An 11118-nucleotide genomic window follows, 5' to 3' on the forward strand; every position below is an offset into this window, starting at 1 on the left:
TCTAAGAAACCTTCTCTGACTGTCCCCCACCTGCACAGTTGTGACTTGCCACCAGAGGCCTGGTGAGCAGTGGCAACTCACAGCTACAGCTCTTAGTCCTGCCCCTAGAAGGCTGGTGAGCCAGGACAGGTTTCTATCCCTGTTCTATGAGCAGCGGTGTGAGAGATTTTGGGATACTGGAGAACTTTAACTTGGACAGCACATCTATGGGGAGTGGCCACACCTTAATGGAACAGGAGGTGGGTAGTATGCATCAGAGATAATCCTGCCCTGGAGTGGCATAACTTTGAACTGAGTGTTTAAAACCACTTTACACTGTTAATGTGTGGACAATCTAGGAGTTAACAACTCCAGGAGCTGCCCAAAGTTACATGTAACAAGGCCCAGATTTTGACACCCAACCGAGTGGAGTTAAGGCATCCAAATCGCAGTTAAGATGCAGCCTTGGCTGTGATCCTCAAAACCTCTGCCTAGCCTCACAAGTACCAAAGCTTTTGCTAGATACTTTTCCCAGGTGCCTGAAGTTCTGCTTCTGTCCCTGCCCAGACTTTCTCCCCTCCCCATTTTTCCCTATTCCCAATTCTTTAAGCATCCTTCCAGTACAATCAGCTTCTTTTCCTCCACATCCTTGATACTATTTTCACAACTGTGACAACTACCTTAAGGAATATAGATAGATACTTAGTTATAATAAAGTGGGGAGGTAGATTGATTATAATAACTCTACCTAGTTTTTTTGCTACAAACCATATAAAAGCAAAGGGAAGATAGTGGAATTTTTGGTAAACAGGCTTTGTTAGAGAGTGACCAGTTACAGTACAACTACTCAACAAAAGTATTTAGAAATAATAGATAAAGCCAGACAGTTTGAGAAGCATTATGGAATTATCAGTTCCTTTTGTTAAGTGAGCTTGACCTAATGTGACTTGAAAAGTTACCTGCTGTGTGTGCCTGTCTGAAACATAGCAGTAACTAGCAAATGAGGAATGAATCTCAGACCATGAAGGGAGCCCAGAATGAAAGTTTTAACACTTAAAAATTGTAATAGTGGGATTATTTGATATAAGAAGGTTGCAGGCAGCAACATTCTTCTGCTACTCTCAATTAGCATGAGCGTGAATTTTAGCAATTCATTAGTTGAAAGCTAGTAATTTCGTAGGTAGATTTCACGAACACCTCATGCCTCCCGAGGCTGGGGGGGGCACGGTGGCTGCAGGTGGTGGCAGTGGTGGGAGCATGGTGGCAGCGAGCAGGGACCATCCACAGGCAGCCATGGTGATGTCAGTGGTGCAGGTGGGCCAAGCAGGGACTGCCCATAGGCGGCTGCGGCGGTGGGGGACGGGCATGGTGAGCACCGAGTGGCGATTGGCAACTGCCCACAGATGCCATTGGTAGTGTTGGCAGTGGGGAGAGTGGCGACTGACGACTGCCTGCATATGCCACTGGCAGCAACAGGCAATCTCAGGAGATGCACCCCTTATGCATTGCCAATGTTAGAATTAACACTGGAAGGGAAGAGCAAGATAAATTTAAATGCCTTTTGTCTAATTTTGTGGCTAAGGGCTTGAAAAGAATGCAGTTGGTTATTCCCATTAAATATAATGGGAATTATTAGGAAGGGGATATAACCCAAAGAATAAACTTACTCTTCCCAAAATTACTTAGCACGTTAAAAACACACTTTTTTCGTAGTATAGTTTGACTCAGCAGAAAAAGAGACATGTCGAAACCCTACCTTTAGGAAAAGTGAACAGGAAGAAGCAAAGGAGGAAGACTCCACTCTTTCCTTGCAGACTTTTTTCTTTCCATGTCTTTTTTTTTTTTCAGTCTGTTTTATGTATCAAGTGTATCAATGTATGGCTGAATCAGTGATAATTTCTAGATGACCTTTCATGGTCACCTAGATGGAGAAAAGGCCTTGACATGGTCAATGTAGAGATTTCTATTGCCAAGCCTCAATTTGATCTGGGAACAGGCTCACAGCCAACTAGAGCACAACAAACATTTCTGAATACTGCTGTTGTCATCAATTCATAGCATGCCATATTCTCAAAAGCACTAGAAGGAACAGTGAAAAAAAAGTATTGCTTCTACAGTATGTACGGGGGGCAAATTCTGCCCAGAGATGCATGCCAAACAGGTCACAGGTTGCATGGAGTGTAAGAAAAGGCAGCATTTGTCCCAAAAACCATATGTGCAAAGTTTACCTCCAACAAGTCAAATTCTAGGAATGAATTTGGCACTATATGCTTGGTGCTAATCATTCATTCTCAGCCAATTTGAATGTACAGCTCTCTAGAGATGGAAGGAGTCTAAACTGAAATATTATAGGAAATAAAATGTCATTTCACTTAAAGAATAAAGTAAATGAGGGGAAAAACAGGTTAAAGTAACAGAAATCAAGGGGCACTCTCTGAAGCTATCATCTATCACATAAGACACTGGAATGTTGACATCATCCTCTGATAAATTACATTGGCACCTGCATCAGAAAGACATTATTTGGCAAAATGGGCAGTTCTGAGTAGAGCAGCAGGTCACCAGGAGCTTGCAAGACAGATGCTAGCAATTCTCTTCTAAAGAGAATGTAAAGATTTGTAAAGGCCCATTCTCTTTTTCTTTCTCTGCTCCCTTTGGCCTCAGGGAAATATTTCATTGTATAGACTTAGAAATGGTTTAGAAGCTGTATGTGATGTAAGAACAAACTAGCTGTATGTGATGTCAGGACCCTGACAAAAAGGAAGAAAGGAGAGCAGCAGAGTATGGAGTCTGGATTTCAGAAAAGCAGACTTTGACTTCCTCAGGGAACTGATGGGCAGGATCCCCTGGGAGGCCAGTCTGAGGAGGAAAGGACTCCAGGAGAGCTGGTTGTATTTTAAAGAAACCTTACTAAGGGCAGGAACAAACCATCCCGATGTGCAGAATAAATAGCAAATGTGGCAAGCGACCAGCTTGGCTTAGCAGAGAACTCTTTGAGCTTAAACACAAAAAAGAAGGTTACAAGAAATGGAAACTTGGACAAACAATGTGGGAAGAGTATAAAAATATTGCTCAAGCATGCAGGGATGAAGTCAGGGAGGCCAAAGCTCAACTGGAGTTGAAGCTAGCAAGGAACATGAAGGGTAACAAGAAAGGTTTCTACAAGTATGTTAGCAACAAGAGGAAAGTCAAGGAAAGTGTGGGTCCCTTACTGAATGGGGTGGGGGGACCTAGTAACAGATGAAAAGGAAAAGGCTGAAGTACCCAAAGCCTTTTTTACTTCAGTCTTCACAGGCTAGATCAGCTCCCAGACTTCTGCACTGGACAGCACAGTTTGGGGCGAAGCTGAGCAGCCCTCAGCAGTAAAAGAACAGGCTAGGGACTAGTTAGAAAAGCTGGATCTGTACAATGCTGGACAGGACCAGAGGCAATGCATCCAAGGGTGCTGAGGGAGTTGGCTGATGTGACTGCAGAGCCGCTGACCATCATCTTTGAAAACTTACAGCGATTTGGGGGAGGTCCCAGACAATTGGAAAAGGGCAAATATAGTGCCCATATTTAAGAAAGAGAAGAAGGAGGATCCAGAGAACTGCAGACCAGTCAGCCTCATCTCAGTCCCTGGAAAAATCATGGAGCACATCCTCAAAGAATCTATTTCTAAGCACTTGGAGAAAAAGGTGATTAGGAACAGTCATCATGGATTCACTAATGGCAAGTCATGCCTGACCAACCTGATTGCCTTCTGTGATGAGATCATTGGCTCTGTTGATGCAGGGAGAGCAGTGGATGTCATATACTTTGAGATTAGCAAGGCTTTTGATACCATCTCCCTCAGCATTCTTGGAAGCAAGCCGAGGAAGTAGGGGTTGGATGAATGCGACTGTAAGATGGATAGAAAGCTTCCTGAATTGTTGGGTTCAATGGATAGTAATCAATGGCTCAGTGTCTAGTTGGCAGCCAGTATCAAATGGTGTGCCCCAGGGTTCGGTCCTGGGGCTGGTTTTGTTCAATATCTTCATTAACAATCTGGAAGTTGGGTTGGATTGCACCTGCTGCAAATTTGCAGCTGACACTAAGCTGGGGGGTGTAGTAGATCCTCTGGAAAGTACCGCTAGGTTTCAGAGTGACCTAGACAAATTGGAGGATTGGGCTAAAAGAAATCTCATGAGGTTCAATAAGGACAAGTGCAAAGTCCTACAGTTAGGACAGAAGAATCCCATGCACTGCTACAGCCTGAGGACTGACTAGCTAGGCAGCAGCTCTGCAGAAAAGGACCTGAGGGTTACAGTGGACAGTAAGATGGATATGAGTCGGCAGTGTACCCCTGCTGCCAAGAAGGCTAACAGCATACTAGACTGTATTAGTAGGAGTACTGCTGGCAGATCAAGAGAAGTAACTATTCCCCTCTTTTCTGCATTGGTGATGCCACATCCATACTGTGTCCACATTTGGGCCCCCCGCTATAGAAAGAATGTGGACAAGTTGGAGAGAGTCCAGCAGAGAGCAATGAAAATGGTTAGGGGACTGGGGCACATTACTTAGGGGGAGAGGCTGAGGGAATCTGCAGAAAAGACTGATAGCAGCTTTTAACTACCTGAAAGGTGGTTCCAAAGAGGATGAAGCTAGACTGTTCTCAGTGGTGACAGATGACAACAAGGAGCAATGATCTCAAGTTGCAGCAGGGAAGGTTGAAGTTGGGTATTAGGAAAAACTTTCTCACCAGGAAAGTGGTGAAACACTGGACCAGGTTACCTAGAGAGGTGGTTGAATCTCCATCCTTGGAGGTTTTTAAGGCCTGGCTTGACAAAGCCCTGGCTGGGATGATCTAGTTGGAGATGGTTCTTCTTTGAGCAGGGGGTTGGGCTGGATGACCTCCTGAGGTCCCTTCCAACCCTAATTTTGTATGATTCTAAGTAGACAGTGGCATTTATGCTTGCTTCAGTAAGGGACAGTGCCAAGTCACACGGCACCAGAAGGCACACGTAAGAGACAGTGCTTGTGATGGGCACAATCCTGCATGTGGCTATACCATACACTAAGGAGGTAGCAATATGCAACCAGTTGCAGCCATATGCCTGCTGGTGCCTCTTCCTTAGCTTATCAGCCCGGTTTGCAAAACTTGTTTCCTGTTGAGAAGAACAGTAGCAAGGTGGGTGTGTACAGTAGTTGCTTTTTTGCCATTTAAAATGCATTGTTGCCATGACTTAACAGAAGTGCATGGTTTTACAGCACTTTAAAAAGTGGGTAAAGTACTTTAAATTAACTCTTGTTAAATGAGGCATTAAATTTGAAGAACTATATTTTACACCACTTTAGCAACCTACAGCACTTTAAATAACTTCTGTATGCTGCGCAAATTGCTCACCAGTGGACCTCAAGAGAAGGTTGAGAGGCGACCTTGTGGCTGCCTATAAGTTCATCACGGGGGCACAGAAGGGACTTGGTGAGGCTTTACTCTCCAAGGCGCCCCTGGGGGTTACAAGAAATAATGGCCATAAGCTAGCAGAGAGCAGATTTAGACTGGACATTAGGAAGAACTTCTTCACAGTTCGAGTAGCCAAGGTCTGGAATGGGCTCCCAAGGGAGGTGGTGCTCTCCCCTACCCTGGGGGTCTTCAAGAGGAGGTTAGATAAGCATCTAGCTGGGGTCATCTAAACCCAGCACTCTTTCCTGCCTATGCAGGGGGTCAGACTCGATGATCTATTGAGGTCCCCTCTGACCCTAACATCTATGAATCTATAAGCCCCAAGAGGCTGTGGAGTGCCCCCTGTCTCCTACCCTGGAAAGTTCAGGGAGGCTCAGAGGCCCTCCCCCACCAAACCATGCACATCTGTCATGTTTAAGAGCACTGTAACTTGATAGTGCTATAAGAAGTGCAGAATGTAGGATGCACACAACCTGCTACAAGCAACCATGGGTTGAGGTCATGGGAAGCTTCTTGCACAATTTCTGCTTTTGTCCAGCTGAGCAAGGACTATCATAGTTTGGCTTTAAATATGCAAACTGGGCCTAAAGAAAGCTTTTACAGCTTTGTCTTCAGGTAGATTTATAGGACTTCTTATGCTTTGGCAAGTTAAAGACCAATTGATTCACTGTATTTGTAGGGAAAGATTCTGCTATACTTAAAAAACAAAAAGCACAACAAAAAAATGAAAATATTTCTTTCCATGTCAGACTTTCCACCCAGCTGGTTCTTGGAATTTAGAGGATAGACACACAAACTGTATTAAAACTTGCATGACTTATTCTTCCAAGAATGAAAGTACGGAAAAGGAAAAAAATACTATCAGATTTGGAACAGCAGACTGAGGAAATTAGTACCCAAAGAAGAGGTGGAAAATAAAGAATATAAATTACAAAAGGAGTCCAGTCCATTCTCAAAAACCCTTTCACTCATTGCCAATGATCTTACTAGCTACCATCCAATTTCAGTTTGCATGAATTCATTAACTACTGCCCAGTCTATTTATCAAATACAACTGCTAGGAAAATTAGGCAGCAATATGGACTCATGTTCAAGCAATTTGCCAAGACATATTTCCTAGCGGATAGATGTATCTTTTTCATCCAACACAGCCAGTCTTCCAAATCTTCCAGTGCATGAATGAGCCTGGAATGTGGATGAACTGGCTCCATGTTAACCTGGTGAAGCCAAGGTGAAAAATAAAAATTCTAAGAAAACGTTGAGGGATGCCACCTTACTATCACTGTATAGGATCATCCTCTGGGAGTTAACACCGTATTTAGCTGCTGCTGCTTCTTCACATGTCTTGTCTGAGATTGTAGATGACAAGTATTTAACAGAATTTGAAGTTTCATTAGAATCTGATAGGGCCGTGACATGAGCATTTCTGCTGTGGCCGTTATAGCAGTTGGAACCACAATATTTAGCTGTGAGATCCTATTAGACTCATCCATGGTTCTGGGTAATCAAAACGAAGTCACCATCTATCTCTGGACTGTGACTTTGTGTCCATGTATTCAGCATTTCCTGGATCTATTCCTGTAATCTGGATTAATAAAGCTTGATCTCTTATGTCAAGATGAACTAAAAATAATATTTTATACTAGTGCTCTTCAGACTGCACTGGACAACATTTATTCTTTGATACAGGTGAGTCCCAACGTGAGAGAACACAACCTGTTGAGCTGCGTTGCTTCTCACTCTGGTCTCACTGGTTCAGAATTGCTGAATCAGAATAGAAGGAAAGGGAAAAAGAAGGTGCAGCGTTGGACTCTAAGCAGTTGCTAGCAGCTACATCTGCCCCATTTGAATAGATCACATATTTAAATGCTATTTAGATTTATCACTATGTCTAATGGGCAAGGATGTGCGTGTGACCCTGGTCTAGAAAAACACATTATTAATCCTACTGAGATCAATGGCACAACTCATATGTTCAAAACTGAACATGTGCCTAAGAATTTTGTTAGTTCAGAGCCTGTGAGCATCACTGAGTTGTCCTTTACAGGGCAATAGTAATATTTAAGCTTTTTATGGCAAATGTGTTTGTTTGTTTGTTTGTTTTTTACTATTTTTCCCCTGCATCAAATGTTCCTCCAGTAGACAATTGCATAACATTTTGATTCAGGGGGAAGAGGAGGAGGGAAGGGGTTGTTTTGTTTTTTAAGTCTTCATTCTCCTAGCAGCTTACTTGTCACAAGCTATTATTTGATTAGTTTATATTGTCTAGCGCACAGCAATGATGAAATAGTTTAGTTGTAATGAAGATAAATATTCTCCCAGAACACACAGAAATACATCACAGTTTATATGTAACATTTTCAAAATACCCTAAAGAAAATTCTTCTGGGCTGGTTGCAGAAAAAAGAAATAATTTATACAGCTGATTTTTATTAAAATAGGAGTTACTGAAATGCTAAATTCAATCCAAAACTTGCATCAGCTGCTTGAGCTGATAGATTGAAACAAAAAGAAGAAAAAAATCCTCCTGGGACTTCCACCACTGTCTATATTTTTAGCCAGATTCTGATCTAATAGCAGCACTGACTTCAGGGATGTTTATATGTCTACTCTGAGCCCAGTTAAAATGATTTAATATTATCATGGAGACCAAACCTAAGCATATCAATAAGCCCGTAATACATCTATTCACAGAAGCAGTTCACCAAGATTGAAGCCAGTATTTGCTGAAATTCAGTACACAAAAAATTGGCTATATTGCATAAACATGTGTGAGTACAAGTAAGGTGACTACTTGTCTAAATGCTTTATTTGCATACGTAGATCTTCATATGTATGTATGCAGATTTGAGTATATGATTTCAAGGGCCAAATTTGAAAGTTGGTCCAAAGGGGGCATGATTTTGAACTGACACCTAACACAGGAAAAAAAGCTCCTCTAATAGCTTTGTCTCTGTTTCAAGAACCTGCCCTGTTTACACTTGATTATTTATAAAATCTCCTCTTTAAAAGGAAAATACAGCAGATTGGGGGGCAAAAGCAGGAAATCTGATGGAAAAATTATGACAAATATAAACTCAGTCATATAAAGAGACTAAGTATAAAAGACAGCTTTCTTGTAAGGTCCAGCTGTTTCTCCTAAATATTTCCAGCAAACCCACATATGTATAGTTTCAGAAATACACCAAGAGGGAATATTAGTACTTTTCCTTAAAAAAACCAAAATCTTCTATTGCTTAATATTTTTTGCTGCTCCTTGTGCTGAGATCCATCAGGATTAGACAGGTGCTACTTCAGCACAGTACTAAGTAGTTTTCCTACTTCTTTACTGTGGATTGATCCATTTTCACCCTTTCTTGCCTTTCTGCAGTCAAACACATATGTAAAACAGATTAAGGCTCTGTAGAAGTTAAAAATAATAATAAAAAACACTCAAGACTTTTCAGTTCCTCTACAATAAAATGAAGAGAGGTGAACAGAATACCACAGAGACTAAGAAAAAGATGAGGGCCTTGACTGATAGCTTCATGAGATGACAACTCTGCAAGTTTTTAGACATCTGTGGCATGAAGACTATTCTTGTCTCTCCACAAGTTAAAACATATGTACAATCAGGAACACTGCCTTCCTATCTGTTGAAGCTTGTTTCTTCTCTTTTGCTTCTCTTGAATGGAGCCTTACCTTAGACTATACATAGTGTTCTGACACAACTCTAAAAGATCCTCTCTACATATTTTCCATGTTTTTTAGAACATTTGACAATTAGGGGTGTGCAAACTTTCAACAGGTGTTTCGTTTCAAAGCTATTTTGACACATTTCGAGCTCAAAACAGTAAAATTGAAACAAAACAAAAGGCTTTGGAACAGCTTTGAAATGAAATGAGGGCACTCAAAATGTTTCAGAAGTTTTGAAGCCGGGCTTGCTGCAGCTAAACAGAAACTAAGGAGAAGGAGGAGGAAAGACTTCTCTCTGATATTGACATCTAGCTTCCTGTTCAATTCCCCAGCTCTCTGATTGCTTCTCCCAGGACTCTGATCATTTCCCCAGTTCTTCCCAGGAAGGTGCAGGCCCCCAATCTGCACACAGGGTTTCAGCAAGCTGCCACTGAAACTGCAGCGGCAGCCTGCTGAAACCTAGTGCTTAGATCTGAGGGTCTGCCCCCGCCCCGAAGAGCTGGGGGAAGTGATCAGAGAGCTGGGAAATCAAACAGGGGGCTGGGGAATCGAACCGGGAGCTGGGAGAATGGTAAGGTCCCTGAACATTCTCCCAGCTCCCAGTTGGTTTCCCCAGCTTCCCGATCTTTCCACCAGCTCTTCCCAGGGGGCACAGGCCCCTGGATGATATGAGTTGACAGCAGGCTGTGCCCAGCACTGGTCTCAGCTGGCAGCAGCTTGGTGTCATCCCATGTGCAGATCTGGGGGCCAAAGCCTCCTGGGAGGAGTCTAGCACAGCCCCACAGCCCTCCTGGGGGGCACGGGCCCCCAGATCTGAATGCAGGATGACAGCAGGCTGCTGCTGCTGGCTCAGGCCGGTGCCAACACTGGGTTCTTCCTGGTGCCCAGTGCAGGCTGTGCTGAGCAGACTCGGGTGCTGGCGCTGGTCCCAGCTGGCAGCGACAGCATGCTGTCATCCCGCACACAGATCTGGGGGCCTGCGCCCCCCAAGAAGAGTCCAGCACAGCCCTGCAGCCCTCCCAGTGGGTGCGGACCCCCAGATCTGCATGTGGGATAACACCAGGCTGCTGCTGCTGGCAAGTGCTTTGTTTTGCTTTGAACAGTTTGAGGTTCAGTTTCACAAAAGCTCCTGCACCTATCTCCTTGAAACCTGGCAGACTTTGTGTCCTCAGAAGGTGCTATCATCCCTACAATTTTCATCTGAATCAGACAAAACATGACAAAATTATAGACATTTTCATGATTCCCCAGTATAGCCTATGGGCAAAATATTGAAACATGTCAAAAGAGCAAAACAGTTTCAACGAAACAAAATGGAACAGTGCTTCAAAATGAAATGAAACAACAAAATGAAACGCTGTCCCTTCAAAATGGCGAAATGGAAGTCTAAATGAAACAACGCTATTTCGCACTGCCCTATTGACAATGCTTGAAAGCAGACCAAAGCATAACAAATTATTATCAATATGGTACACACAATACAAGAAATGCAAATAAAAGGATATCAACATTCAATCTGAGCTATCCCTAGATGTTAAAGCAATGGACAAGGAAGGACAGCACCATTGTCCAGCCTTTCTGGATGGGGAAACAAAGATAAGAAAGTAAAATGACTTCCCCAAGAGCATAATGAAGGTAGTGGCAGAGCTGGACACAGAACCCACAAGGGTCAATTTTATTTTTTCCTATGCCTTTTATTGTCCAAAAGGCACATCCACACATGCAAGTACATGCACTTGCAGCAGCTGAAATAGAAGCAGTGCAAATTTGAGCTAGGGCTTTTTGCCTCAGTGTACGTGCTCAGACATGCACTTTGTTGTGGAGTAAATTGTGCCATGGGGGGCAAAATAACCCTGTATGGCTTCTCCCGGATCTGCAGCCAGGGCAAGCTAGAGCCTGGGGCCAGCACCTATGCTGTCCTCAGCAGTATAAAAAGCTGCTCTGTCCTGGCCCCATCAGTACAAAAAGCTTCCCTGGCAAGTAGCCCAGGGCTACTTGCTCTCAGGAGCTTCTGGGGTCCATCCAATTGGTACCTGGGG

The sequence above is a fragment of the Alligator mississippiensis genome, chromosome 10 (genome assembly GCF_030867095.1).
Source record: "Alligator mississippiensis isolate rAllMis1 chromosome 10, rAllMis1, whole genome shotgun sequence".
In the NCBI taxonomy this organism is placed as follows: domain Eukaryota; kingdom Metazoa; phylum Chordata; order Crocodylia; family Alligatoridae; genus Alligator; species Alligator mississippiensis.